The sequence below is a fragment of the Meriones unguiculatus genome, chromosome 10 (assembly GCF_030254825.1).
Source record: "Meriones unguiculatus strain TT.TT164.6M chromosome 10, Bangor_MerUng_6.1, whole genome shotgun sequence".
In the NCBI taxonomy this organism is placed as follows: domain Eukaryota; kingdom Metazoa; phylum Chordata; class Mammalia; order Rodentia; family Muridae; genus Meriones; species Meriones unguiculatus.
The window spans coordinates 59510650-59528713 of NC_083358.1; the positions used below are offsets into that span (position 1 = coordinate 59510650).

General features: G+C 39.2%; 1 long non-coding RNA gene across 1 annotated transcript in view; it reads left to right on the forward strand.

The window, feature by feature from the left end:
- The first annotated feature begins 325 nt into the window (after positions 1-325).
- The window catches only part of LOC132657037 (uncharacterized), a 39722-nt gene continuing 21983 nt past the window's right edge, over positions 326-18064 (forward strand). Inside the window, exons 1-2 of the long non-coding RNA XR_009594878.1 lie at positions 326-434; positions 1482-1546. This is a non-coding gene — a long non-coding RNA (uncharacterized LOC132657037). The remainder of the gene's footprint in view (positions 435-1481; positions 1547-18064) is intronic.

An 18064-nucleotide genomic window follows, 5' to 3' on the forward strand; every position in this document is an offset into this window, starting at 1 on the left:
GGTTCTAACATCTAAGATCCCTCTAAGATTTTTATTCCAGGGCACTGGTCCCCTTAAATCACAAGTTTAAACCCTCTAGCTTTCATTTTTATCATGCAATATGTCAATTGCATCAACAGTCAAGAGTAGGGTAAAAAATTTAAAATATGAAAGTGCTTCTAAATATTAAAAACTAGCAGTTCCCTTTCCCGACTCCTGAAGACAGTAGTTGTTACAACTTTTTCTTTAAAAACTCTATTTCCGGTCCAGTATCCATTCTGCCAGAACTTTCAATTTCCTTGAAATAAGCACGCCTAAGTGGAAGAATTCTTAACCTAGTATTGTGGTGAGAGCAGCAGCCAGCTTCCTTTGAGAATCAATTAGCAGCCAAATAACTCCGCAGACTCCTGGAATGATACAAGTCCGCTGTATTTCCCCAGGTTACCTGCAGCAAGGTAAATGGCCAAGACAGCTTTGCTTGGGGAGAGCATGAAAGGATATGCCACACTGGTGGGATGTTGTTCGGGAACAATCTGGGGGAGGAACGATGGGGGACACGTGTCTGAAGCCACACGGCAGCTGTTACAAATAATAAAATATCATTCGCATCTGTGGGTTCCTCAGCAGGGTTGTACCCCACACATGCTGCCTGACCTTGCCACTTATTCTATTTTTAGCTTGACCAGTTACCGTTAAACCATCAAATGAGGAGACTTGTTTGTTCCCCACCTCGGCGAGATGGTGCGGCCTCGACACTGTTCGCGGCCCCTCTCGAAGAGAGATGCCTACGAGGAAAGGGATTAGCGACTGCCACGCAAAGCCTGCCAAAGCGGACAAGCTCTTCCAGCTGGAGTGGAGCAAGGCGGCTGGCGGGCTGGCGCGGGGAGGGAAGGATGTTAGCACCTACACGGTGCGCAGTGGCGGGGGCAGGGGATGCAGGGAGGGGTTATTTTTAGAAGTCTCTGCTAAGCGCTTTTATCAGCATCTCCATCTCTGTTAAAAAGAACAGCAGATATCTGCATGTTCCTTAGGGTGAGCACATTGGTGTGTTTCCATATAAAATTTTAGTGCTGGCTGCCTAGAGTGAGGCTTTTCGTAAGAGAATATACAAATTGCTCTTTTTATGGTTCCTTATTTATAGTGAAACAACCATTTTAATAAAATGATTCACTTAGATTATTTTACTGCCCTTCATTATGGGTTTTGTATGCTTTCATTTGTTCTCGCCTTTCCCCTGGGTTGAAATTAAAACGTTTGACTCTGCAATTAATCACACACAGATTTGGCTTTTGAAGTACTTTATTCTTTTACAAACTTGCTAAAATATTATTACATGTATCTAAAGATCAGAATCAATGCAAACCATTTGTTGGCTCACATAGGTCCTTCCTAAGCTAGGTAAAAGGCGCTCAGAGCATATATCCAGCATTTGTTTGTTGGGAGGGAAGGAGAGTGAGGTAACTCAGCTCGAGAATTAACTATGTGTCCTTTCCAAATCCTAGGTACAATACTGATGCCTGCCGAGTGCATTTCGGTCACAGTGGCAAGGCATTTGGAGTAAGCAAAGGTGACTGTCTTGTATTTAAAATGTCATATCTAAAGTCCATTGTTTAAAAGGCTTTTCAATGGGATATGAGGCACGCTTGCCTTAAAGCATGAAGGAAAGATATTGAATTTAAGATTGTAACTAAAAATAAATAAATAAATAAATTTTAAAAAATAAAAATAAAAAGATTGTAACTGATAGAAAATTCTCAGGATTATGTATCCAGCTGCCAGTAAATCCAGTTAAAAGTAATAAGACTTAAATTTGGAGATGCAGCCGAATAAATAAATAAATAAATTTTAAAAAATAAAAATAAAAAGATTGTAACTGATAGAAAATTCTCAGGATTATGTATCCAGCTGCCAGTAAATCCAGTTAAAAGTAATAAGACTTAAATTTGGAGATGCAGCCGGTTAACTGTTCGGTGTTATCTGAATGACTGTTAGCAACCCCAGGGCATTTCGACAGTCAATGGAGCATTTATGTATGAACAGAAATGAAAACTGAGTCAATTAAAAGTAATTATTTCTCATTTTATTTAAAAGTTATGTCCAAGTTAATGCTAAACAACTGATACCATGACAAAATTTATTCATTAAATTATATTTCCAATTTTGGATTTTTAATCACTGAAAGATTTGAGCGCACAGTCTCTTTGTTTTTAATGAATCTCTTTGCCCAAATATCTTCTGCTTGCTGTGACAACACCCAGCACACCTAATGACTTATAAATAAAATCTAATCTTTAAGTCAGGAAAATCTATGTAAAAATAAATGCTGCCTTTATTTTATAAATAAACATTCTCAGGTATTGTGTTGTGACTTAAATTGTGAAAATAAATCCATGCAGACAGACAGAAGTGCAGTCAGATATACAAACACACACACATACTCGCACATGCATGAGTGCTCATACACATGCATGCACACACACACACATAAACACACACCCTCCCCTCCTAATTTACTAAGTTAATGTCCCTCCTCAGAAAATAGATGCTGTGACTAAGATGGATTAAATATGCTAGTCGAATCTAGAACAGAATAAAAAGATTACATTAAAGTATCCATATTTTAGAGAAAAACAGATATGTTTGGCTAATTTATTATTATTATTATTATTATTATTAATTGCTTTTAAGGAAATTTGGACAAGCGATCAAAGTGCATTTTGATTTGTTTGAAAACTTGAAGTGACCTGTTGCCAGTTTTCCATCCAACCCCCCATAAAGTCAGAATGCAGTGTACTAGTGCTCTCTCTTCTAGCCAGGAAGGAAGGACTTTAGCTTCAGATGCCAATGCCATAAACATGTTCAGTCTGGAGGGCATTCTCTAAGCAACCATGTGTAACATTTACCGAACTTGTGAAAGGGGCCGCAGCTGCAACACGAACACATCTCACTTCCTTGAGGTCTCCAGATGTTGGAGGGGGAGGTGGGGCTCTGCTCACAGCTCCTCTGCTATTGCTCCTCAGATCCTTGCCGTCGCCACCTCACGCAGTGTTACTCCAGGTAAGGACTCAGGGACACGAACAGGAGAGAAAAGTGCGTCCTCCCTGAAGAAGGTGCTCCACAGAATTCACATCCACGCTGCAAACCCAAACATCCAACCAGAGAATAAGAGGGGTAATCTCTCTAGCCGCCCACCTAAATTGTGTTGGTTTAGCAGAAGCTTCCAAAATGTAGAAAAAAAAAATAATCAGCTGGTTATGAAACTAAGCAGTCGTTACATGCTGCACTGCCAAAGAGGATCCCCATTGCATTACACTTTAGGACTATCTTATGAAAACTTTTAAGAAATCATGTTTGGTGGTTATAACTAAAAACATCTTGGGATAAATTTAAAACTTTACTGCAGAAATATGAAATGTGCCAGATATCATCATAGACAATGACAATTTGATGAATTTTTAAGAATTACTGAGTCTACTTTAATGACACTAGATGACATGTGATATTTACAGTATGAAACCTTCTCTTTATAATGTAAAGTGTTTTTAAAATGAAATCTGCACTTAGTTGCCAATCTCTTCTCCTGGCTTCTCACTTTATGACACTAACATAGGATCTCATTCACCAAGCCAATTGAAATTTTAATAAAAGAAAGCAGGAGTTTCTAATAAACTCCTGCAGTGAGCTGATAATACTAAACATCTTTAGCAGCATGGTGTTTTTTTATTATTATTTTAGCTGTATATTAATATGCTAGTATTTGTAAACTCCCCAGTGCCACTAGATTTATTTCGGAAGCCTTTTCCATGGTGAAAAGTTTATGTGACAAAGAAAAATACTTTCTTTGCTGGTTTTCTATCCAACAACTACTTGACAGGAAAATATATAACCAACAAATGTGTTGTGACTGTGTGTTTAGTCCTGGATGGAGCAGCAACCGATTTCACTTATTTCAGCTCCCGTCCTGGGCTAACCACGAGAGCAAGTAGAACACACGACTTCCAAAGTCAGAGATTCAACATCATGTGCTGAGGTAGGCTTCTCACAGCAACAGTGCCTGCTGACGTTTTCTATCACTTCAGTGCTATCCCAGAACAACACACACAGACACAACAACAACAACTTCCCATCTGAATGAATGGCTCACTGCCACTCTCCAATCTTATTGTGGCTGCAGAGTTTTTTCTCTGAATATAGCACATGGTAATCAGTGTTTTCAATGTTGATGGGGGTGCAACCAAAATAAAATCGTGTGGGTAGATTTAGAGTGTAAGGGGTAACGTGTGGAATTGTTATCAATAAGTCAACCTACGTAGCAAGCAATGAGTCAACACTGAAGCAACGTTTGACAGCACTCAGGTATACTTCTAGTCACTTCTATATGTGAACCAACTTAACAATTTGATACTTTTTCCAACTGCACATGCCAGATGCTGTTGTCATAGCTACTTCACACGTAAGAACTCCATGTTACAGGGAAGTAACTGGCCCAATCGTATGATGAGGTTTCCAGGGAGGGTAGCACCAATTATTGAACCGTAGTTTGGATGTGCTGGCACTAGAACAATGATCCATCTAACCCTTTGATTAGATTTGGTTTTGCTCCAACCCACCCACAAAAACTTCGACCCCAAATTACCATGCCTACAAGATGTGCAGGGATAAAGATGGAGCAGAGATTGAGGATATGCCCAGCCAAGACTCACCCTATGAGGGAGAACCAACCACTGACACGGTTAACAGTATTCTGCTATTCTCACAGACAGGAGCCTAGCTTAACTGTCCTCTGAGAGGCTCCAACCAGCGGTGTATTGAAACAGATGCTGATACTCACAGTCAAACATTGGGCTAAGTGCAGGGAATCTTGTGAAAAAGTGTGGAGAAGGATAGAATGACCTGGACATGACAGGAGCGCCACGAGAAGATCAACAGAGCCAAGTAACCAGGGCCCAGAGGGGCTTTTGGAGGCTGCAGCACCAACCAAGGACCATGCATGGACTGGACTGAGGCCCACTACACAGATTTAGCCAATGAGCAGCTCAGGGTTCATGTGGGAAGGGGAGCGGGGGGCTGCCTCTGACATGGACTCTTTGCCTGCTTTTTGATCACTTCCTCCCCTGTCAGAGCTGCCTCTGCAGGCCACAGGAGAAGAGGAAAAGCTCAATCCTGATTGACTTTCTGAGTTGGGGTGGGTAGGTAAGACCAGCATAAAAGGAGAGAGGGGCTATGGTCAGGATGTAAAAGTGAATAAATAAATAAATAAATAAATAAATAAATAAAATTAGAAAAAAAAAAAGACTGAGTCTCATGTTTCCCATTTTGGCTTCTAACTCATTATGTAGTCGAGGAGGACCTTGAATTTCTGAGATCAAATCCCAGTCTTCACAAATACTAGGCAAGCACTTCACCAACTGAGCTTCATTCCTAGAAATTTGGCTCATAATCTTTGATAACATGCCCAGTGGGTGTTCTGGACCTGGTTTTCAAGGCAGACCACTAGACTCTACAGGCATGTGTAGCAGAGGTAGCATTTGGTGATAGAAATACCATATATCTTTGTTTAGAAGTAGTGGCTTCTATTAAATTTAATTACTTCCCCTGTGGCTTTAAATCAAGGGCAGCTTCTGTTAAATTTAATTACTTTCCCCTGCGGTTTACATGGCAAAGGTGTCGTTGCTACTCGTGGAGCGCTTCTGGCCAAAGGGAAAGCATGGCTGTGATTTGCTCCACTACCCCAACGCCTTCCCTTGTAATTTTACTTCTTTGCTCTATCCAATAGCATGTTTCGTGGACATTTTGTTCACAAAATCTGCTCTTGGTATCGCGCAAATTATTCAATTAAGGGCATGTGATTGACAGTTGCAGTCTGAAGGGAAGGCAAACAAAGCAATTTTTGATGAATTTCAACACAAAGCCAGACTGGGTTTATTTGACAATTTCATCTCAAGAATGTCTAGCTTCAAAATCTACACAAAGATGCAGTTCCCTAAATTTTTGACTTTCATTTGATTAAACACCCAGGCTAACCATTTTCATTGCTAATTACAGTCCACGCCAATTCCAATCGCTCTTCTGCCCCCTAATTGTGAGAGCAGGCATTGGACTGTAGCTAACACAGGCTATTGACTTGCCACTCAGGGCATCTGCGGAAGACAATTCCTGAAAGTTTGCGTCTCTGGATATGAAGTGGATCTTCATTAACATTCTGAAAACGAAATGCAGCTTCATAAAAAAATAATAATCAAATAAAATAAGGCAGCTTTCAGACCATTTTAGAATTTCAGAGAAATTTTGCATTATCTTTGCCATGATTCTATGCAGATGTCAGGCTGTATTTCAACTGAAATGACAATGAAATCATTTCGATTCCATGCAATGTGCAAAAAACAGTCAATTTTTCACTTGGCAAGCTAAAGTCTAAAGTAATTAAGCACTGCTGTGTGGGAGGCAGCTTCCTGCTCTGAAGTCAGCCTGAGATAATTACCATATTAAAGTCAAAACATCATGTACCGCACTGATAGATGGATGGATGGAGAGATTGGGCATCTATTAAATGATCCATTTTGTTATGCTTCCTGGGAAATGTGCCACTGATGCCAATTAAGAAATATATATTCCAAGTGAGTGTTTCTAAGTGACAAAACTTCTATCTGGTAAATTGAATTTATTATTTACTGATCATGAAGTACTTAAAGTCATAAAAATCTAGCTGGAGAGCAACCTAGGAAGAGAATTACATGCTCTGACTCCATTTACAGGCCCCTCATTACCCAATTGCCATGTAAGCATCAAGCTCCTCATGGAAACATCCCCCGCCAAGATACCGAGTCATTCTGGTCAGGAAAACTCTAGTTGGAATAATAATGTAATGTTGCAGATAAAGTGTAAACATTCAGAGATTTCAAAGTCAAAAGCAAGTTGAGTGGAAAATTCATTCTGTGTGTGTTTAAAGGAAAGGTAAACGAACCCTACTTCAAAGAATAGTCATCATTACATGTCTTTATATCTGTCTATGGCTTTGAGAAAGGAAATGACCACCCAAATATCAGAGTCAGATAGATATGTGATTTATTAACATAATTCAGCTGAATGAAGGATAGAAAAAACTACCCTTAAAACGTTCCTGGCAGCCTCCCTTATTAAACATTAATCAGTTCTTAATATTCTTCTTCAAGTTTACTATCAAGTGTTGTTTATAATTCTATAATGCTACCTGGCAAAAACTCAGCTAATGAAACATCTTTGTGTGATTTAAGTAGGACAGTTTATTTTTGTGTAAATATTGGGGCAAAGGGAAAAAAAAAAACATATTGACTGTCAGACAGGGCATCTTCACATCAGAATCGGTTTCTGAGTGACGAAAGGGCACCCCTGTGTCAGCAGGGAAGGTTGTGTTTGATCCTTTCTAACTACTTTCTCTGGGATTTATTTGCTACCATGTCTACTAGTTTATTGACACCATAAAGAAAAAACTGGACCCATACTCCTTTAAAAAAAAATCACAGAAAAGAATTTTTGATAACCAAAACTAGTATATTTTTCTTATTGACCAAAAAAAAAATCTAATAAAAAAAATCCAAAGCTGGGTGTGGTAGCAAATATCTATAGTCTTAGAACAAGGGAGGTAAAGGCAGGAGAATCAGGAGTTTAAAGCCATCTTGAGCTATATAGTTAGTTGCAACCTAGCCCAGGCTACCAGGAACCCTGCCTCAAATTAAATAAAATAACAGTCCAGACATTTGTGAGTTAAATGTTTCTTTTGCTCCCAAGGACAGATCTGAAGAATTGGCACCTAGCTCCTAACTTCAGATCTGATTCCACCCCTCCTTGCTGGCCAGCACTTGATCAGCTCCTGAGCCAGGCAATCAGTTGAGCAAGGCTCATTGCTAAATTCCAGACTATACTAAAAGACAGTTGCGTTCTTTTGGGGGATGGAGGGACAAATTCTTAAATGAATGCAAATTTGAATTATCTTGTGTGCAAAGAAGAAAAAATGATTTTTTTTTTCTTATAAGGCCTGTGTCTCTGCCATGAGATTTAACAGAGAAGTTTGTTGTTATTGTCATTGAAACAGTGTCTCATGTAGCCGAGGCTGGCCTCAAACCCCTTTATATAGACTAAGATGACATTGCAGACCTGACCCATCTGTCCTTACCTCCTGAGGGGATTACAGATATAAGCCACCAAACACAGCTATGAAAAGTCATCAAAATGGAAAGCAAAAACCAAATATTTCCATTGACTTTCTATATAAAGGTAGATAATAAAGACTGATACACAAAGACACACAAATACAAATATACAATAAAACACTCCACACCCTCATAGCCAAGGAAGAAAGCTGCCTGCACTCATTAAAAGAGAGAATAAAACGTGTGTTCAGCTCTTCACAGGGATTAATACTCTCCGGCAAACTTTGGGATTTTTTTTCCTGAATATTTCCATATTTCTCTACAACAGAGTCCTACTGCTTTCAAAGTTGGCAACAATAAATTCCAATTTAGAAGTTTCTTTTAAATTTAATTGTAAAGACTGGACCATTTTGTAAAATGCTCTCAAATGAACGCTGAGTGTAAAACCTCTGGGCAGGCTGTCTTGTGTGGAGAGATCTGACAAGCAAGCAGGCAGTGGCAGAGTAACACCCACGGAAGCTGAAGTCAGCGCTTGCTGCACTTGATGCTAACACAGACCAATCTGAGGAGAGGCAGTAAAGGACACTGCAGATACTGTGGCTTCATTATGTAGATGAAATCAAATGAGAATGGAGCTGAGAGCCGAGGAGGAGCTGGGATTAGGGTTCCGGTCAGGAAACGAGAAGATCCAGGTATCCATTTCTGGGTGCAGTGAGGCCTCACTTCCTGAGCCAGTGCCATTTAGAGCCTTCCCTTTCCCTTAGCCTTCATCTACAAAATGAAATAACATGCCACGATGGCCGCTCGGCAAAGCAGAAGACCAGCTAACAATCAAAGAGGATGCTGAGCACGCCTGGAGCGTGATTCCTTCTGGGAGAGATTCCGTTCTGCATAGTGGATTTTAGGATCACTTTTGACTGCCCAACTACAGGTGCTATTTAGAGAACCCAACCTCAAACATTGCACGATTTTTCTGCCCTTTAAACATTCGTGGTTTTGAGGTTTTTCTCACCATATTAACTGCAAGAGTGAAATTAGATTGTTCAGCTTCAGTTCATAGTCCATTTCATTCTTTAATTTCTGTGCTTAGAGATGATGGATTCTGTTCTCATCCGTAGTGTTTCAGGAAAAAGAAAGGGGGGGGGAGGTTTTGTTCCCTGAAAACATTTAAACTCCAGGAAAAATATCTCACTTTACCTATCAACACTGGAACGTTAGAAATGTTAATAGAATAATATTTGTGAATACAGTATAAGCTCCCCTACAAGACTCTGCAGTACCCATCTTCACTCTCAGCATATACTTACCTAACTAAAACTCACTTTAAGTTACCTGTCAAAACCTAATTTGATAGATTTTGATTTTGTACTGGGTGATTATTTTTAAGATGTTTCTTCTACTGTACTAAAATATGAAATGGATGAATTCTATCTCAAACTCCTAAATCAAATAAACAAGACTTCAATGTATGTAACCTCTCATTCACACTTCACCCACCACCTCGTTCTTACTCTCTTGCAGTTCACCCATGATAATCTTCCATCTCGCAACAAATGTCATTTTCAGTAACTCAATCATACGTCTTAATCAAAAGCAGTAAGTGTAGCGCCCGACATGAAAGAACACCTACATAAACATAGTCTTTTGTGCCTTCAAGTTTTCCTCACACTGACACAGTTAACACAAGACAGCTCTTCTCATCACTGGGAACACCCCTTGAATTCATTAAATGCTCAGCACTTCCTCTCCCATCATGGGATGACAGGCAGCAGCAGTGTCATCCAGTTTGAAAGCAGCCTGGCACCACAGAAGTTTAGACCTCAGAATCAAGAGGAGAGAGGAGACGTTTCTTCTGTTAGGAGTTAGTTCCCCCAAGTTGCAAGGATAATTACCTGACCCTTAAATAGTATTTTTGTGTGTAATTTGTGCAATAGCTCCTGGCTACTAATGTGATAAAAAGGAGTCTTTTCTGTCTTTAGATTTCATGACAAGGCAGAGCAACAGAATTTTCTAGTAGGATGTGCCAACAGGAGTTCATCGTTTGGAGGTCCTGCCATTTTCCTCAGTGTCCACCCACTGAACAGTGTTGAGGCAGCAGGACCCTGACTGAAGCCTTATTAAGAAGGTATGACAAAAGAGATGAGACCAGCAACATGGTGTCTAGTAGAAAGTGAGCTCATTCTTGCACATAGCATCTGTCTCCAACCATTTTGTTACACTAGTGCTGTTTCTCTTCATTTTCCCAATGATGAAGTGAATCAGAGTTAAGCAAATGAGGTCACAAACTAAAAGATGGGAGTTCCAGGTGGGCTATACAAAAAGTTGGCCACAAATCTTCGTAATGAGTGTATGTGTCCATCTCTAAAGCGATTTTCAAAGGCATGTCTACATGTGCCCAGAAAAGGTAGAAATGTGGTCATGAGTGTCCTTAAAACATGGCAATTGGGTATCTGACTCAGTCGTTCAGTTCTCAAGCATGAACTTTGAGGATGCTATATGTTGAGGGTATCAAATAATCAGACATGCTTGGTGACGCCGGATGAAGATTCTCTAAGCATGGGGTTTAGAGAAGTCCTATAAGACTAAGTTGGTTTTTTGTTTTGTTTGTTTGTTTGTTTGTTTTAGGATTCTGGCTTTTGTTGTTGTTATTATTACTATTGTTGTTTTGGCATATCCAATTGCCATTCATAAGCTAAAGGTTACATACTATTTGTCCCCACTTTAAAGATGAAAAAAATCAAAGTTGGAAAAGACTGTTTCCACAAAGCTTGCAAATGTCACTACCAAGTCCTATTAAAATTTCCCTCTAACTAATATTATATGTGAAAACATATGGGGTGAAATAGATTATCACAATTATAAGCATACAATTAGAGAAGTATAATTATTTTCTAGCCTGTGTTTCCCATACCAATGACCCATTTGTGTACACTAGACATCAATCCGGAATGTGTGTGCCCTGCTCACCATGACTGTGCCACTTACTCTGAACATTCAGTTTGATATAGGGAACAAACATCTAAATATCTACTTCCAGTCTAGCTTACCAACGAATCCCCTGCATGAACTCCTGAAAGATAGCAAGTCCTCAGCAAATATTTGTTGAATAAATAAATGAAATCAGTATCTCTTGGACGATTGTATAAATAGCACTTGTTAAGTATGAAGTTCTACATCAATTGGAAGAATGATAATTGCAGTTCTCTTAGCACCGATATATTTCTCCTCACTGAAAGAGGAAGTTCTCATATAATTATTTTTAGGAAGGGGCTACTTCTAGAATCACTGCCCCCTATACATTTGAGACATGAGTCCATTATCAGTTTATCAGGGCTGATTCTCATTGAATTGTGGCTGTCCCTTGGTTAGGTGATTGGCTTCTTGTTGTGACCCATTATAAAAATTAGGTCAAAGGTCAGATGGCTTTTTGTCTAAAGGTCCATATAGTAAAGAAATTTGTTCCTGTGAGTCATAGGATCTCTGCCCAAACTACTATATTCTAAACTTATAACACAATGTCAGACAGATAATATGTACATGAATGATCTTAACTGTGTAATCAGTAAGACTTTATTTACAAAAGTAGATGGCAGGCTGACTTAGGCCCAAAGTCTGTCTATTTTACCAACCCTTGAGCATGAACCAGTAGATACTAGATCTTTATAGACATCATATTTCTTTAGAAGAGTTGCATAATTATATTACTTGTAGTGTCTTGTGCATAATTAACACACAATACCACTTTGCTGAAGTGCAAAAACTTAACTGAGTTGTATACTAGATACTGTGTTATGTACCCTGGAGAACAGAAAGAAAAATGGTACCCTGAAGAGCATACCCATACAATAAAGGGCCCTACCACATCCAAAAGGGCTAATTGTCCACTGCAACCCATTCATAGGCACTGTTCTCTCTGATAACAGGAACTATTCCAGGATATTCCTTAGAGGTTGGTGGGCACATTTGATAATGCATGATCTATTCAAGTTTCTGCAATAATGACCATTTTGTCAAAAGGGAGTGTAAAGCAACACTCTTGAAAATATCTTGCTAAGTTGATAATAATTGAAAGCTACAGAGCAAGGAGCCTCTTTTGCAAGTGGAATAAAACAGAGTAGAGCAGTTAGAGGTAGAGACAGAGGGAAAAAAAAAACACATCCATTTAGGACAGAAATCATGCACAAAACCATAGGACAGAGCCAACGAAAGATACATTTACCAGCTTATAAGGAATAGCTCTGAAAAAAACGTTAAAAAAGAAACAGTTCTGTTAGTAAATACCAACAATAAATATATATAAGAAATTGCACGAGGCCTTGCTTACTCTAGGTTATTCCTTTGGTTGTTCACATTATGAAACCTGACAACGAAAAATAGAGCAAGACAAAGAAAGTTCTCAAATGCTATTCCTATAGAAAGACGATTTGAGGAAATAAATTCGACCATGTGCCTCTGCCAGGGAGAAATTTTATTATGTGACAGGTCATACATTAAAAACCAATTCAAAAGAAAGTTTGTGTTGTTGAACAACAGCTTTAACCAACCAAACTCCATGAAGTAACACTCTACACACAAGCACAGGACTATCTCGTGTATAAGAACCCAAGCCCAAGAATTTCTGGACCTGCCAGTGATGCTAAATGACTTTCATTCTACAGTACATACTGGCTAGTCACATGGCTGCCTCTCGCACAGTCTTGAACTGACAGTCCTGGCAATGGCAACATCTATCAAAACGCAGCTGGCTTTAGCGGGCAGGTAAAGTTCCGGAGCCAAATCTTTTTTTTTTTTTTCTTATTTTCTCTTTTATAGAAAGGAAAGTTAGTTTTAAGGCATTTGGAGAAAGAGCTTCCTCCTTGGAAAAGCTTCCTGTTTACCCTGGGGTTAGAGTATCGCCCTTTCTTCATGAAAAGCTATTCTCACTGCTGGGAATATTCAAATATCTTCCAGGTCAGGGAAAACAGAAGGGCTCAGAGAGGGAGACTTTGTCTGCCATTCATCTTGAAAAATAAGTGTGTGTGGGGGGGAGCACGAGACCTTGATTCACAAATTCATTTAGGAATTTATTATTAAAAGAAAACTTTGGTTCCTAGGGATTACCTTGTAAAATACACATTTCATTCCCAAAGCCCCTCAACACGGGCATACTTCTACAATTACAAATGCTGTCTTTGGATAACAGCAGCAATAAAATAGAGAAAGCTTTATTAATAGAAATTTTAGGAAGGAAGGATGAAAGGAAGGAAAGAGGGAGGAAGAATGGAGGGAGAAAGAAAGAGAGAAAGAAAGAAAGAAAGAAAGAAAGAAAGAAAGAAAGAAAGAAAGAAAGAAAGAAAGCCAACTGAATCATTTTATATGGTAACACATTATCTCCCAGATTCTCTGCAGCTCCATCAGCTTTAAAACTCGAAAGAACCCATTACCTGGAATGCTTGAACAAGTAGATTGAAAACACTTCTCAGATTGACGTTAATTACAATTAGTAAATGCTTGGTCTCTTTGAAAACATACGAGCCTTTTACTGGAAGACTGTGATGGACTTTGCCTTATGGGAAATACAGAGGCAAGTGCTGCAACCCAGCAAGGGTGGGAACAAGATGCTCTGGGGCTCCTCTCACTTCTTGCTGGGGACTGCAGCTTGCATTCTTGAAGACAGAGTGACATCTAAAGGGATTTTGAAATAGCCGGGGCTTGCTGCATGGCAAAGTCAAGGGCATGTCATATTTTGGAAAACTGATGAGTTTTCAGGTTTCATGTGCCTGATTGTCCCAAGTAACCATGAAAAGAGGATCAAATTCCGATTTTAATGACATGCCTCGAGGTGCCCTCAGGACAACTGCCATTTTTATCTTAGATTCTGCAGGTCCTCGGTGAACAAAAGGGGGGAAAATCAGCTTTGAATAGATTCCTTACGCTCTTGTCAAAAGTGATACAACTCTGAATATCTATATCCCCAAAATATCACCACGCAGGCAGCTTTTATTAACCTGAAGAATTAATAGAGCAGAATATTTAAAATGGGGCTTCAGTTATTGATTCTCCAATTAGTCCTTGTGTTCCCTGGGTGCCTCGTAGAATAATGTTTTTCTTGGTCTCCCACACTTGCTGGCTTACTGCTTTACTTCCTCTCTCTCTCTCTCTCTCTCTCTCTCTCTCTCTCTCAGTGAGCACGCGCGTGTGTGTGTGTGTGTGTCTGCTGCTTCTGCTGCTCATAAGCACACATGCTTTGGAAATACATGTGGTGCATAACGGCTGGATCTGGGAGGCAAGGGCAGCATTTGCAGATTCTGAAATGCTTTTGAAAAATATCCCCCATTTCCAAATTCAGTCCTTCTCAATCTCATAATCCCCACTCTCCATTCTACTGCATAAAATCATTTTGTTATTTTTTTATTTATTTATTTTGGAGTCGACTACCGACGCAGCAGCTTAGTCAGAGAGGGGCCTGTGCGCTTGTTAACAGCACCCTAATGCTAGCAATGAACTAATTACTTTTACTACTGATGTGCTCCAGGGCATTATTTTCTTTCTGTGTGCTTTCCTGCCGAACCATTGTCATTACTCAATCAGAGGACTGAGGAAAGCAAAATAAATAAATAAATAAAATTAAAAGAAAAAAGAAAAGCAGAATGAATTTGCCTCTGCAGGGCTGGAGCCAAAGTTCCACTCGGCTCTCACGCTCTGCATTTTTTAATTGTGCACTCCTCAGGAAGTGCGAATGCCTTCGGATGCATTTTTACTTATTTATTAAAAATAGTAGAAAATCATGCCAGGCTCCTGGGATATTTCTCGCCCGTTTATAACCATGATGCCCCAGTGAACTGCTTGAGCATGAGCACGGATCAGCTGCAGACCGAAGGAGTTAACCCTTTCTTCTTTACAGAAGCTGAGTCCAAGTACTAAAACAGTCTGTGGTATATTCCCTTTCCCATGAAATCACCTCTGGAAAGGAGAACTGTGTGCCTTCCTCCATTTGCACAATAGCACTTCTAGTTTTATTGGAGTTGGGGGGCATGAAAGGGAGGGGAGCAATGAGAAAGGACCACATTAGCCCAGAGAAAGCTATGATAAGAGAACATTTACAGTGGGATAGCATTTGCAGCCAAAGCAGAATTTTGCCTGAAGATAGAATTTGCTCACACAACTGATTTTCTGTGATTGTTTTCATATAAAACACCCACCATAGACCCACTCGCACATCTAACCCAAACAACACTTCACTTTCATGTCAAAATAAGTTGGCAAAGAAAATTCAGAACAAAACGGAAAACCCGAGGTACCGAAATGGCAAATAATGACAAGACTTTCAGCTAGTCCTAATAAAGGAGATTAAAGCAACAAGGAACCTAAGACGTGCATTAATAAAACAAGCGGTGAAAAATAATAAACTTTCTATCCTTACAGGAGATGCACATCTTTACATTTCAACTAATCTCTGACTGATGGTGTCTTTTTATTTTTCAACACTTACCAATATATTGCCATAGTAGAAAGATGATGATTACCTAGCCAGATTGTTCTTGACAGTATGACTATTTGGGTGGTTGTTTTAAAATAAGTAATCCTTCTTATTCGGTCACTTTTCATTCAAGGCTATCTCAATTAAAGCAAGAATCAATCACCGTGTGTTCAGAGGCTGCCCAGCTTCCCAGGGCTGTCAGTGCCCACGCTTGGCCTCAGAGGATTGCAATTCTGATAAGAAATCCGAAATGTAAGGGCTAAGCATGGGAAATCTTAGAACTGGAGGCAGTAACAATTAGGATGCTGTTTATTAGTTCAGAGACCAGTGTTTAGGAGCAGAAACCAACCAGCTTCCTATTAATAATGCAGTTTGAACTTAGTTGCAAAAATATCGCTTCAGTATGAGTTGGAGAGCCTCGTCTTGATTCTTTTGTCTTCCAACAGTTATTTCACACTAAGATGCTGAGTGTTAAGCTGTTTTCCTGTCAAAGAGAGACTACGCTGATAGAATAGGTCTTTGTTCGCCTTTCTTTTCCGGAGTTGAGTGATAGCAATGTGAAAGAAACAATAAGGCAGGGGTAAGGAAGCAGAGTGGAGACTTCCTTCGGCTCTCATGCTTCCCTCTCTGCAGCACACAATTTGTAAGTCTGGCTTAGTTCTTGTTGTGATGTAAAAACTGTATTTTTATGTTGCAATATCAGAATTTTAGGAAGCTGTTAGGAAGCCAACATCTGGAAGGTAGGAATAATAATGAATAAAATAGCAATGAAAATGGTATCCAAAGAAATATTTCTGGAAAGGATTGGAGAAGGCTATAATACATACCCACATATTCCAATTGCTTGAGGTTGAATCATAAAAGCAAAATGTGGGCCAGGGCATAGGTCTAACTAAAGAACAAAAACTGTAAACCATCTTAAATTGTAAAATCAAAGCGTTGCTCAAAATCTGCTGACTTTGTGTTTTTAAGCAACCAGTGGACCTATGATTAGAAAACAGAAAGCCTAGGTTTCCACAGTGAGCTTTCGGTGTGAGAGAGGAGAGCTAAAGGGAAGCACAGCATCATTTAGGCGAGTGTCCATTCGCTGATCTCTGCACAGCAGCCTTATTATCCAGCCAGAGCTCTGTGGATTTTGCCTTCATCAACTACATCATGGACTTGATTAAGACATAAATTTTTATCTTGGTAAAAAGTAAATGAGGCTTGAGCAATGTGAAAATTTGCATAATGTTTTTTAAATAAGATTGTCTCAAGAATTTCCACACAAGGTTTGTGAATTATTCAGCTTCAAGTCTGGGCCTTCCACTTCTAATAGATGTGATTGGTTAGCATTAAAATTAGGATTCTAAAGTATCCCCTTGGATCATATGTAATTTTTAAAATTGTGTGTGATTCAGGAAAAATGGGTATAGAACCCCAAAAAGAAAAGAAAAGCTAAATGATTTTCTACACAGGATTAATTCTGTGATTCTTTTTTTTAACATAGTATTTTTATTGGTTCTCTGAGAATTTCACATCATGCACCTCAATCACAGTCACTTCCCAGCGCCCCCATGTCTGACCCATCAACCCCTGCAACATTTTTCTTTCTTAGGAACCTCCCCCCTAAGAAAGTAAAAATGAAAATAAGAATAAAGACATAGGAAAAAATTCCAATATGTGTTATCTAGATAATTGCTGGAGCATGCTCAAGCTCTTATTGCCATGCCCCTCCAAACTCCAATGTAGTCAAAAACAGGTTCATCCACTATTTTCTCATTAGACGAGGGTTATTAGTAGTGCTAAAGGCATGGATATAAAATGATTTTTTGAACTGTGCAACACCTGCCTAACTCCTCAGAAACTGAATGATGCACACACTGGCCAAGTCAGCTACACCACTCATTTGCACATACCCATTTGCTCCATGAGTGAAAATATAGGATATAATTATGACATTGGCGGAATTTAGCTTGGACTATTTTTAACCGGAATTACTAACAATCCACTCCTCGATGTATAAAACCCTACCCCTGCTAGATGGAGACTCTCTTTTCCTAGTCCTAATTTTAACTTGAAAAAATCACATCTCAGGAAACCCAATATTCTTCTTTTTTTTTAAGAGGAGGAACAATCAAAAAGATATATAATGTATTCAGTTCCTAGCAGAGTGAATCATTGAGGCAACTTGCAAGATATGAAATGTATCTCTTACAGCTTAGACTTGCTTCTGTCAGAAAAGCAGTATTAAAAATAGCAAGCTGATTGAACAACTGTGGGAGGGGAAAAAAGGCATTAGCAAGCACATGAGTGAAGGAAAAAATACTCTAAATACCATCTTCATGAATGCATGAGGAAATGGATTTTATCAGAACAAAAGTGTGAGTTTTTACTTAATGAATAATCTCAAAAAGAAAATCAATTAATTTTCTTTGGGATTAGTGAAGCTGACAATCCTCAGACAATGCTGGCACCTACCCAGAACCTTATTTCAAAACATCTTCCTGAAGTGTGT